We start from the raw sequence: 12,195 nt of genomic DNA, 5'->3' as shown, positions 1-12,195 counted from the left end.
CTTTTTAGAATTTTTTATTTATTTCTCAAATTTTCAAAGGATATAAATAAAACCTTTGTGTGGTTTTGGAAAAATATGAATTCAATTATTTGCTCTTTTGTTTTCTTGATCATAAAACCAAAGGATTTGATTTTATAACCCCAAAGATTTCTCCTAACTATAAAAACATGTATGATTTTACATATCTGTGACTAAGATTCTAGACTTATTGTCCCTCTTTGCTCTTTAAATGGATTGCCAATTCTACTTCTAGTGGAGACTAACTTTATTTTTGTATATTCTTTAAATTTAAGAACTACATTGAGGATATTTTGTACTTTTTCTGGAATTAGCTGTCATGGGATATTTTCCTGATGTCCTATGACAAGCTACTACTGTATTATCAAGCCCCAGAGAAGACTCTGGAAGGTACTATCTTCTGAATTGACACCTTAAAAACCAATCAGAGGGGTTGGGGTTGTGGTTCAGTGGTAACAGTGCTTGCCTAGCATGTGTGAGGCACTAGGCTTGATTCTCAGTAACACATATAAATAAACAAAATAAAAGGTCCACTGACAACTAAAAAATATTTTAAAAAACCCAACAAAACCAGATGTTAGTCACATAGAGTATTCTACCTGATTGAAGGATTTAAAAAAACAACAACTCTTACGTTTCTGGAGAAGACATGTTTCTTGAGTAACATATTACTCAAGAGACCAGGGAAAGTCTACGGTAATATAGCTGTATAATTTACAATTAAGTATAGTCCCTTCTGACCTTAGAAAAATGAAATTTTATGTAATGTTATAAAAAAGAGTTATAGCTTCTAATAAGACAATGTTAGTAAAAAAGGAAATGGAAGCTTTTCCTATAGGTTAAGCTTTCTGCTTATAATATTCGAGAGATAGGCAACACGTTATTTTGGTTACAAGTTATTTAGTATGATTAAATTCTTATAGGAATCACTTAAAAATAGTAAATTAGGTTATATTAATATTAACTAATGCTGATGTTTCATGTAATATTATAAGTATGTTATAGTCTAAGTAACTGATTTCCTCCGGACATACCATGGCAGATATAAAATATGGGTTAAGTAAAGTTTCATTTAGAGTCATTGTATACAGTGAAATATTAACAGATAAAATGATATAATGTCTGGAATTTGCTTTAAAATAATAATGGAAGTATAAATAAAACAAGATTATTTATGAGTTTTAATTATTGATGCCAAGTTGAGGTAAAAGAGCTTCATTATTACCTTATATGAAAAAAAATATGGAAAAAACCCCATCAAAATAAAATATAAAAATGAAAAATATTGAAAAGCATAATTGTAACACATGATTTACTGATTTAATATTTTTATATGATTCCTGATTCATATCAATAAAAAACCCCAAAGACCCTAATAAGAACTGGGCATGGAGCAAGATTTAGATATTCACAAAAAGACTCAAAGTTCAAATAAAAATAGAAAAAGATATCCATTTTACTAGCAATCACATAAATGAATATTTAAATGCCAAAAGCTTTTATGAGATTTATTTTTAAAACAAAACCAACTAATACTAAATGTTGACAAACTGTTGAGAAAGTGGTACTCTCAAAGTCTCTCATGCTATTGTTAGGAATGTAAATTGTTACAGCCTTTCAATTCATTTACTCTTTGGTGCACCAATCCAATTATTTGAATATATCATAAGCTAGCATTTTCAAGAATTCAGTGGGGGTGTTGATAGATATTTGTTTGTATGTGTAGGCCTTTGTTTAATTTTAAATGCAAATTTATATAATGACATTTAAAAGAATATTTTCCCTTTAAAAAAATAGAGTTTATTTTTCAGGGTAGTTTTAGGTTCATGATAAAAACTGAGTGTAAAGTACAAAAATTTTTCATATACTACTTCCCTCAAACTGTCTCTCCCATTTCCAACATCCTGAAAACATATGTTATTTTAAGAAAGGATTCTATAGTCAAATGAGTTTGATTTTGGTCTACTAGTATATACAGGTATACATATATCTAAGATGGTGAATAATAATATTCCATTTTATTATATGACATGGAATGCTTTCATCAGAGAGCATGCTAGGAACTAAGTTTCTACAACACTTGTTTTTAGAAATTGTCTTTTAAAAACCATCAGACATGCTGAGTACAAATATGTCTGTACAGAATGTTCACTGAACTTATGTTTACTACTGGGAAAACTTGGAAACATTCCAAATATTTAATAATAGGAAAGTGGTTACCTGATTTACGTTATATCCTTAAACTGAAATATTATACAGTTATTAAAAATGCATGGCATTTATTGACATGAAAAATGCTACAATAAATTTTAAGTGAAAAAAGCAGGGTATCCAAAGAGCATTTATATCCTATGGTTTCCAGTCATAATTATTATAATTATATAGATTCATGTTATACAGAATACAAATACCAATATATTGAGAAAAGTATACCAGAAAATATGAACAATAGTATCCCAAGGTGGTAGGATTACTATATTTTCCTGTATTATGTTTTTTTTTTAATGTTGCACATGTATTAATTTTGTAAAAAATACTTATTAGAGACAACATGTTTAAACAGAGACATGTGGCATTTTTCAACACTAGGTACCAGAAACTTTTCATGTTTATTAAAAAGTTAAGTCCATAGATAAGAAAACTATAATTGTATGAAGAACCAATGAAGAGAAAACAAGATTCTTACCTTCTGGAGAGAAAGTGATGAAAACATAACAAGTGCTATGAGATCCAGTAGTGTAATAGAGGCAGTGATCTCCAGAGGCTCTATGCCTTTATGAGTCTCAGTGAAGGAGTCCCTCCTCTTCTTTCTGTAATAGAAACAACACAGGCACACACATTTATTTGAAGACTTTAAAAATATTTTATACAACACATTAAACTAATATGTTGGAATTTTTTCATTTGTAAATATCATTAAGTTTGTAGCAAAGAACCAGAGAGAATTAGAATATTAGTATCTTTTTCCTTCAGAGTACTATGATTAACTACTAGAGTAATACTATACTCTTTATTTTCATGTTTATTAATATATAAGGGAAACACACTTAATAATTTTTAAATCATTGATAAAAACAGTAATATAATTTTTATTTTTCTGCCAGTGTAGTAGATCTTCTGTATCTTTTTTAATCCTCCCAACATCTTTGTCATTCAATTTATCGTCAACAATATTTATGAAGTGCTTACTTTATGCTAAGCACCGTGTAAGGCACTAGCGATATGATGGTAAAAACAAGCATGACACAGGTAGCCATTAACACCCCTTTTTAAAATGAGGCCATTGAGCCTTTAGAATCTGATCCTAAACAGCCTAACTTCAAAGATACTCTTTCAAATAAAATCCATTTTAAAGAGTTTGCTTAGTTGCCAGTCTTACTATCACCACCACCAACGGGGGGGGGGGGGGAGCTCCAAACATTTAAAGTTAAAATGGGTAAAATATCAAAGAAAGAATAATAACTGATACAGTGGTATATGCCTGTAATCTGATATAGGAAGAAAGATCACAAGTTTGAGGCCAGCCTTGGCAACTTTGTGAGATCCTGTCTCAAAAAATAAAAAGGGCTGGGGATGTAGCTCATTGGTAGGGCATTCCTGGGTTCAATCTTCATTACAACAACAACAACAAAAAGGAATAATAGCTAAATACAGTATAAAATATGTATGAGACATTTTATATGGATTTCATTATCTATAATATGATCTAACTTAATCCTCAGACAATCCAATAGTATTCCAACATTTTTAGACAGGAACATTACCTTAGAGAGGATGGTTGACCTACTAAGTTTAAGTCTGGATCTACCTAATTCTAAGCCTTAAAATGTAACTTAAAGGAAAATAAGAAAAAAAATGTATTAAGATGGAGAAAGCAATAAAGTACTAGTAAGAACAATCTCTAATTTAAGCTTTCTGATATATGTATGCAAACAAACACAATGAGTTATGCACTTGCATGGCTTACAGTGTCATCATAGTTGGGCATCTACCACAGTATGGCAAAATAGTACCAGGCAAGGGAGGCCAGGGGGAGATGCAGGAGGCAACTATGTAGGAAGAAGAAGTTGAGTGACAATCATTCTCAAGTACAGGTTGTATCTGTACTGCCTATCTGCTTCCAAGAGGGGTCTCACAGCTAAAGAGTGGGAAACATTACCGTTTACTTGCTATATGATTTTGGGAAAATTACTTATCTTCTCTGGGCCTCAGTTTCCTAACTGTAAATGGTGGGGTTGGTATTGTTATAACACTTAACATTCATAAAGCACTTACAGTACTAGGCACAATACTAAATGGTGTGTGTGTGTGTTTTAAATAAATGCCTGGATGGGGTTAATAATGTTAATAGTCCCTTCACAGAGCATATTACTGTCAGTAATATTTCACTTCTATTAACATCTTGAGTAATCCTGACTTCAGTCCTATAATGTAGACATTACTATTCCCTGGCTCTTAGCTTCAAAAATCAGAAACCTGATTTTATTTATCTGCTCTTCAAATTGTTAAAAAAAATTCACAAGAAGTTAATCAATTTAAAAAGGACCACTACTTACTGATAAAATCTACCTTAATACCAAATCACATACAAAATGCCTGATTAATATAAAATTAAAGCAAGTAGAGTTGAAAACTCAACTTACACCTTGCATTGAATCATAATATTCTACTTTTCTACTGCATTAAGAGTTTCTTTTTACCTTGATATAATACTTGGAGAAGGTGCAGTATCATGTAGTATTGTAGTATTCCTACCAACAATATTTAACTTGAATTTAATAACAAAAATTCAGAAAATTCTAAATTAAGGGACATGTTGCTAATGATTTGATTGGTTTCATTAAAAATGTATACACATATGCATATATATGTACACACACACACACATATATATATGTATATATACATATATATATATATTTAAATTAGTGTCTTGTGGATATACATGATGGTGAGATTCACTGTGGTATATTCATAAATGTACATAGGAAAGTTAGGTCAGAGGCATTCCACTGATCTTCCTTATCCTGTTTCTCCCCCTATCCCCAACCCCTTCCTCTACTTCACTGATCTTTTCTCTACTTTGATGGAATCCCTACCACATCCCCTTTTGTCCCCCTCCCTTCTTTATTTTTGACTGGCTTTTGCATATCAGAGAAAACATTTGATATTTGACTTTCTGCGTCTGGCTTATTTCACTTAGAATGATAGTTTGCAGTTCCACCCATTTACCAGAAAATGACAAAATTTCATTCTTATTTATGGCTGAATAATACTTCATTGCATGTCTTTGCCACATTTTCTTTATCCATTCATCTGTTGAAAGGCACTTGATTGGTTCCATAGCTTGGCTATTATGAGTTGTGCAGCTATAAACACTGATGTGGCTTCATCCTTATAGTACTCTGATTTTAGGTCTGTTAGATACATGCCACAGAGGGGGATAGCTGGATCATAAAGTGGTTCTATTCCTAGTTTTCTGGGAATCTCCAGATTGTTTTACAGGGTGGTTGCACTTATCTGCAGTCCCACCAAAAATATATGGATGTATCATTTTCTTCACATTCCCATCAACACTTATTATTATTTGCATTCTTTTTTTTAAAGAGAGATAGAGATAGAGATAGATAGAGAGAGAGAGAGAGAGAGAGAGAGAGAGAGAGAATTTTTTTAATCTTTATTTTTTAGTTATTGGTGGACACAACATCTTTGTTTGCATGTGGTGCTGAGGATCGAACCCGGGCCGCATGCATGCCAGGCAAGCGCGCTACTGCTTGAGCCACATCCCCAGCCCATTATTTGCATTCTTATAACTGCCATTCTGACTGGTGTGAAATGAAATCTCAATGTGGTTTTGATTTACATTTCCCTAATTGCTAGAGAGGTTGAAAATTTTTTCATATATTTTTTGGCCATTTGTATTTCTTTTGAGAAGTGTCTGTTTAGTTCTTTTGCCTATTTATTAGTTGTTTTATTTGATTTTTTGGTGTTAAGTTTTTTGAGTTCCTTATATATTCTAGATATTAATGCTCTCTCTGAGGAGAGGGTGGCAAAGAAAGTTGTTCAATAGAATGATGTTGGTTCCTAGACAAAACAGCAGTTTAGGGAATTCATAGTTATTAAACTCCAATCATGTGTTATCTAGGCATCCCTTTCCCTACTATCTTAAATACAAGCTGACAGCCATGTCCACTATACAGCTGAGGAAAACTTCTAACAATAAGGCTACACACAAGAAATAGAATTATTGAAGGATATGCAATTTCAAAAACATTATCTCCAAAGATATAAAAGAACTGTATCCATTCATCCAAGTAACAGAAGAAGATTGGTTAAAAAATAATAATAATAAAATAAAAAAGACTGGATCTCCCAGCAAGTAGAGACTAAGAAATTGAACATAAGGAGGAAAGGACAAGAAACTGAGAAGATTAAACTAGAAGGACCAATATCCAAACAACAGAAACAGAAAATAGATAAAAGGAAGAGGAAAATAATATTCAAAGAAATAATTCATGAAAAATTTCCTGAGCTAAAGAACACAAGTTTCTTTTTAAAAAGGGCTCTTTGAGTACCCAGCCAAATGAATGAAAATAAATATCCACCAAAGCATATCAAGGACAAATAGAAAATCCTAAAAGCTTTAGAAAGGAAAAATACATAAAACAGAAATTAGAGTATCTTTCAACTTTTCAACAGTGGAAGTCAACAGACAATGGAAGGAGATCATAAAAATACTAAAAGTAAATTCATTCCAAACTAGAATTTTATACTTAGCCATAACATCAATCAAATGTCAGTAGAGAATAAAGATATATTCAGCAGGCAAGGTCAAAGCTATAGAAAATGCTCCATCAAAATGAGAGAGTAAATCAAGAAGAAAAAGACATTAAGTACAGGAGATCCAAATCAAAGCAGGAACAAAAAGAAATCCCAAGTTGATAGTGAAGGACATAGGCAACCAAGAAAATGAAAAATAAAATAATAATTCATTTTAGAGAAAGTAGAAAATTAGATACATGATATGGACCTGCCAAGAAATGGGTTTAGTTATGATACTGTGTGTAACTAAACATTAAAATCCTGCAATCAGGATATAACTACTGTCCCATTCAATGCACTCAGGAGAATGGTTCCAATGTTCCAATGTTCATGCAGACAGCAAACTCACAAAATATTACATACAAATATTGTATGTAACCTCCCTTATAATTTAAAAAATCTTGACTTAAAGTTCCAAAACCATGTAAATGCTACATTAATAGTTATTATACGTTTAGAAAATAATGATCAACAACATATTGAGAAGGTATTGCATTAGTGGTGAGGAGTTAGAAGATTTTTTTAAAGAGATCTAAATCTATAGCTTTAATATTAGAAAATTAAAAAAGTATCTGTAAAAAATAAAATCAAGAAATAGAAATATTATGTTTTTTTTTTGTGGAAACTGTTTTGTTTTTGTTTTTAGATATACATCACAGTAGTGTATATTTTGACATATTATACATACATGAGGTGCAACCCTTTACAGTTTTGACTCCATTCTTGTGGTTGAACATGATGTGGAGTTACATTGGTCGAGTATTCATATGAGCCTAGGAAAAGTTGTGTCCAATTCATTCTACCGTCTTCTCTATTTCCATCCCATTTCACTTCCCTTCCTTCCCATTTGTCTAATCCAATGAACTTCTATACTTCCCCAACCTACTTTCCCGTATAATGGGTCAGCATCCACATATCAGAGAGAACATGTGACATTTGGTTTTTTTGAAACTGGCTTATTTCACTCAGCATATCATCATCCAATTCTAGCCATTTATTGGCAAAGGCCATTATTTCATTCTTCTTTATAGCCGAGTAATATTCCATCATGTATATAAACCACATTTTCTTTATCTATTCATCTGTTGAAGGGCACCTAGGTTGTTTCTATAGCATGGCTATTGTGAGTTGACCTGCTATAAACATTGATGTGGCTGTGTCACTGTAGTATGCTGATTTTAAGTTCTTTGGGTATAAACTGAGGACTGGGATAGCTGGGTTGAATGGTGGTTCCATTCCAAGTTTTCTGAGGAATCTCCTTACTGCTTTCCGGAGTGGTTGCACCAGTTTGCAGTCCCTTCAGCAATGTATGAGTGTACCTTTTCACCCACATCCTTGCCAACATTTATTGCTACTTGTATTCTTGATAATTGCCATTTAAACTGGAGTGAGATGGAATCTCAGTACATACCTACATAAATACAGTTATTTCATACTAGACAAAGGTGTCAAAAACATACATTGTAGAAAGGATAGCCTCTTCAACAAATGGTGCTGAGAAAACTGGAAATCCATATGTAGTAAATTGAAATCAAACCCCTATATCTCACCCTACCCACAAACTCAACTCAAAGTGGATCAACGACCTAGCATTAGACCAGAGACCCTGGGCTTACTAGAAGAAAAAGTAGGCCCAACTCTCCATCATATCGGCTACGGAACAGACTTCCTCAAGATTCCTAAAGCTCAATAAGTAAAATTAAGAATCAATAAATGGGATGGCATCAAACTAAAAAGCTTCTCATAGCAAAGAAAACAATTAAGAATATGAACAGAGATCCTACAGAATGGGAGAAAATCTTTATCACCTGCACCTCAGATAGAGCATTAATCTTTAGGATATACAAAGAACTGAAAAAACTTAACACCAAAAAACCAAATATTAAACACCAAAATACAAATAACCCAATCAACAAATGGGCAAAGAAACTGAACAGGCATTTCACAGAAGAAATATGAGTGGTTAAGAAATATATGAAAAAATGTTCAACATCTCTAGCAATTAGAGAAGTGCAAATTAAAACTTCACTGAGGTTCCATGTCATCATGCCATTTTAAAATATTAGTTTCCATAAATGCCAAAAATGGCTAAAAAGAATTAAGAATAAAATAAAAATAAAAAATAACTTTAAACATAATGTTTATGGAAATTGAGTAGGCATTTATAGATTCGCATGAATTGCTGCAATAGACAACTTTATAGAGTAAGTTCTTAGAAAACAGGTACTGTAGAAGACAAAACATTTGCTATGGAAGTCAGTCAGAACCCGGAAGGTATCTAAGCATCATTACTTTAAGCATTAATGGTAAACAAAAATAGGCACAATAGGATGAAGAACATGGGTTCCAGACTTCTTGGACAAAGTTTTTTTTTTTTTTTTTTTGGTTTGTTCTTTTGCTTAAGCTTCCTTATTTGTAAAAATCATCATTTCACAGGGACCCTGTGAGTGTTAAATGACATATGAACAGTGTTTAGAAAAATGCCTGAGGCATAGAAAGTGGTTAACAAAGGTTAGCTATTTTTATTTATTATTCCAAAATTCCTAGCTTCGGATTATACTTAGGGTTGTAACAATTCATTCTACTATACCTCTTCCCATCTCCATAACACAGATCTTGAGACATTCTATTTTCCAAAATATCTTGTTCCACCCATCACTCCATAGAGGGTAGACTCAAATATCACATAAAACCACTGATGCCTGATTCTATTTAAAATCACAGATAAGAAATAAATATAATACCTGGAACCACTTCTCTTTTCTTATCCTTAAGATGGGGTAAAGCAAAGGCTACCCATACTTTTCTTGAATGCCCCCTTGAAAGTCTTCCTTACTATCTTTTAAGATATCATGGATAATTTTTCTTTAATATTTATGATGCCATGACAGTCTGGACCAAAAAAAAAAGAAAAAAGAAAAAAAGTTTTCTCCTGTGCCCCTTTGTAAGACTTTTTCTTTTTTTTTTTTTCCTGTACCAGTAATTGAACTCATGGATGCTTAACCATTGAGCCACTTCCTCAGTCCTTTTTATTTTGAGACAGTCTCACTAATTGCCTAGGGCCTTGATAAATTGCTGAGGCTGGCTTTGAGCTTTCTCCTGCCTCAGCCTCCCAAGCTGCTGAAATTATAGGCACACTTCACCACATCCTGCCTTTGTGAGACCTTTTAATCCAGCTCCCAGGGTAAATTCTCAGGCTATGGAAACCTCTTTTCTTAAATCCTTGCTCTGCTAACTGTTTACTTTTTGTTGGCATAATTTTGCTTGCAATAACATGGAGCCTCTATGACCTCTTCAGAAAATTTAAGATGTATCCAAACTAGCTTCTCTAAGACCTCTCCTTTCTCATTGCTTAGGACCATTCTTCACTCCTACCACTTTCAGTCTTCTTTTTAGCTCCTTTTGTAGGTCCCCTTTCAAGCTATTATCCCTTTAAGTTTCACCTCTTTGTTTACCCATTATCCCTTTCTCTTCCCATTCTAGCTCCTCAGCTCTCTAAGTCACTTGAACTTTGGCCCCTACCTCCATCAATAGTGATCAAGGGATTCAGTGTCTGCCAACTGAGGCTAAAAAAGAGTAAGGCTAGCTGGGAATAGCTACATGGCCTTTGGAGGCTTTTAAACAACTGCTAGATGCCTCCTGTTTCCCTTCTAAAACATAGTCAGTCCACAGACTCCACAAGATTTCCTATCAGGGTGAAGAAAGTTTTAAAGTCTTCTCTACAAATATTGGTAAGAAGCTTTAGCCTTCATTGAGTAGAGAAGTTCAACTTGCCCATTTTTGATAGAAACACAATTCAGATAAATACAGAGAGAAGGTAAGAGCTGTTTTCTATAAATTAGACAATTTTATATTATTGTCTCATGGTTAGAGCTTTAAAATTGAAAACCATAAGATTTTTATTTTCATTTTCCTATATATGTATCTATGCTGTATGTATTTCCACTTCTAGATGGTATTACCAAATTTATATAATTCCTAAAAAGAGTTCTATTTTAATTAACTCACATAAAAATAAGCACTATATAAATAAATTGTTTAAACTCACCAAAATATAGAAACCAATTTAAATGCTCTTCAAATTCATGTGGGTTTACTACTTCTTGATAAATAAGATTAATTTAATATTGTTGGATTAATTTTAAAAACCAGGTATAACTTCAGAATTGTCAGCACTAGATCTAGTATCTACATATAATTTTATTCTACCAATATTTATTAGTCAAATACATTCATTTATCTCTACTACATGTTTAAGATTACACAATTATAAATTCAACCTAAGAATAAAATGTATGATAAAAATGAACTGCTTGACATTTATCAAGCATATGGCAATACTTTTTTAAAAAGGGGAGGAAGGGAATACTGTTTGCTTATTTTTTAAAAGCTGTTTGCTGCTGTGATTGTTTGATACTTGCCTGATTTATAAAAAAAAAAAGATGACGTCTAGCTTTATTTAATGTATCATGAAAATTTTCTGAGCAATTCAAAGACAGTTGCTAAAAATAAATGAATTCAACAGACATAAGTCAGATAAAAGTTTATGAACGAACTTTTCAACAATAATCATGTTTCATAATCTATCTAAAACAGTTTTCGAAAATAGTTTTGGAACCTTGAAACCTTAGAATTACTTATGAATTTCAAAGTAAGATAATTTCTGAAACATTAGAAACTAAACGTAAGTTCAAGTTTATATACTTTAGGTATCTTGTTTTCATATGGCATAGAGAGGCAAAACATATTTGATTCTGTTAAGAAACATGTTTTTTTTTGCCATCTGAAAAACTGTACTATGAGGAAGCATATGCCTCTACAAAATGTGAGACGGTATATTCATAAAATTTGCTAGTCTGCTCCTACAGAATGCTGGTATTGTAATATACAATTGAATTTTCTACTTCCAAATTTTCTCTATAAAAGAAAAGTTACTTTATACATTCATCTGCTGATGGATACTGAGGCTAGTTCCACAGTTAACTGGTATAAACTGAGCTTCTATAAATATGGGCATGCATATACCACTATATTATGATGACTTTAAATTTGAGGATAAATACTGAGGAGTGGTATAACTATCTCATATAGTTGTTCCCTGTCTAGTCTTTTGAGGAACCTCCATACTGACTTCCATAGTGGTTGTACTAATTTACATTCCCACCAACAGCATAAAAGTGTTCCTTTTTCTATACAAATTCTCCGGCATTTATTATTATTTTTATTCTTTCTTTCTTTTTTTTAGAAAGAGAATTTTAATATTTATTTATTTATTTTTTTTAGTTTTCGGGTGACACAACATCTTTTGTTTGCATGTGGTGCTGAGGATCAAACCCGGGCCGCACCCATGCCATG

At 32.3% G+C, this 12,195-nt stretch overlaps 1 protein-coding gene across 25 annotated transcripts in view; it reads right to left on the bottom strand.

The window, feature by feature from the left end:
- Positions 1-12,195, bottom strand: part of Mbd5 (methyl-CpG binding domain protein 5) — a 394,577-nt gene that overhangs the window by 150,295 nt on the left and 232,087 nt on the right. For all 25 annotated transcript variants that reach the window (XR_005737952.2, XR_005737953.2, XR_005737954.2 and 22 more), the window contains one exon: positions 2,705-2,828. The gene's annotated coding sequence lies outside the window, so the exon portion shown is untranslated. The remainder of the gene's footprint in view (positions 1-2,704; positions 2,829-12,195) is intronic.

This window comes from Ictidomys tridecemlineatus, chromosome 7, assembly GCF_052094955.1.
Source record: "Ictidomys tridecemlineatus isolate mIctTri1 chromosome 7, mIctTri1.hap1, whole genome shotgun sequence".
Classification (NCBI taxonomy): Eukaryota; Metazoa; Chordata; class Mammalia; order Rodentia; family Sciuridae; genus Ictidomys; species Ictidomys tridecemlineatus.
Note: the sequence above shows the minus strand (reverse complement) of the source record. Positions and strands in the feature narration are given on the sequence as shown.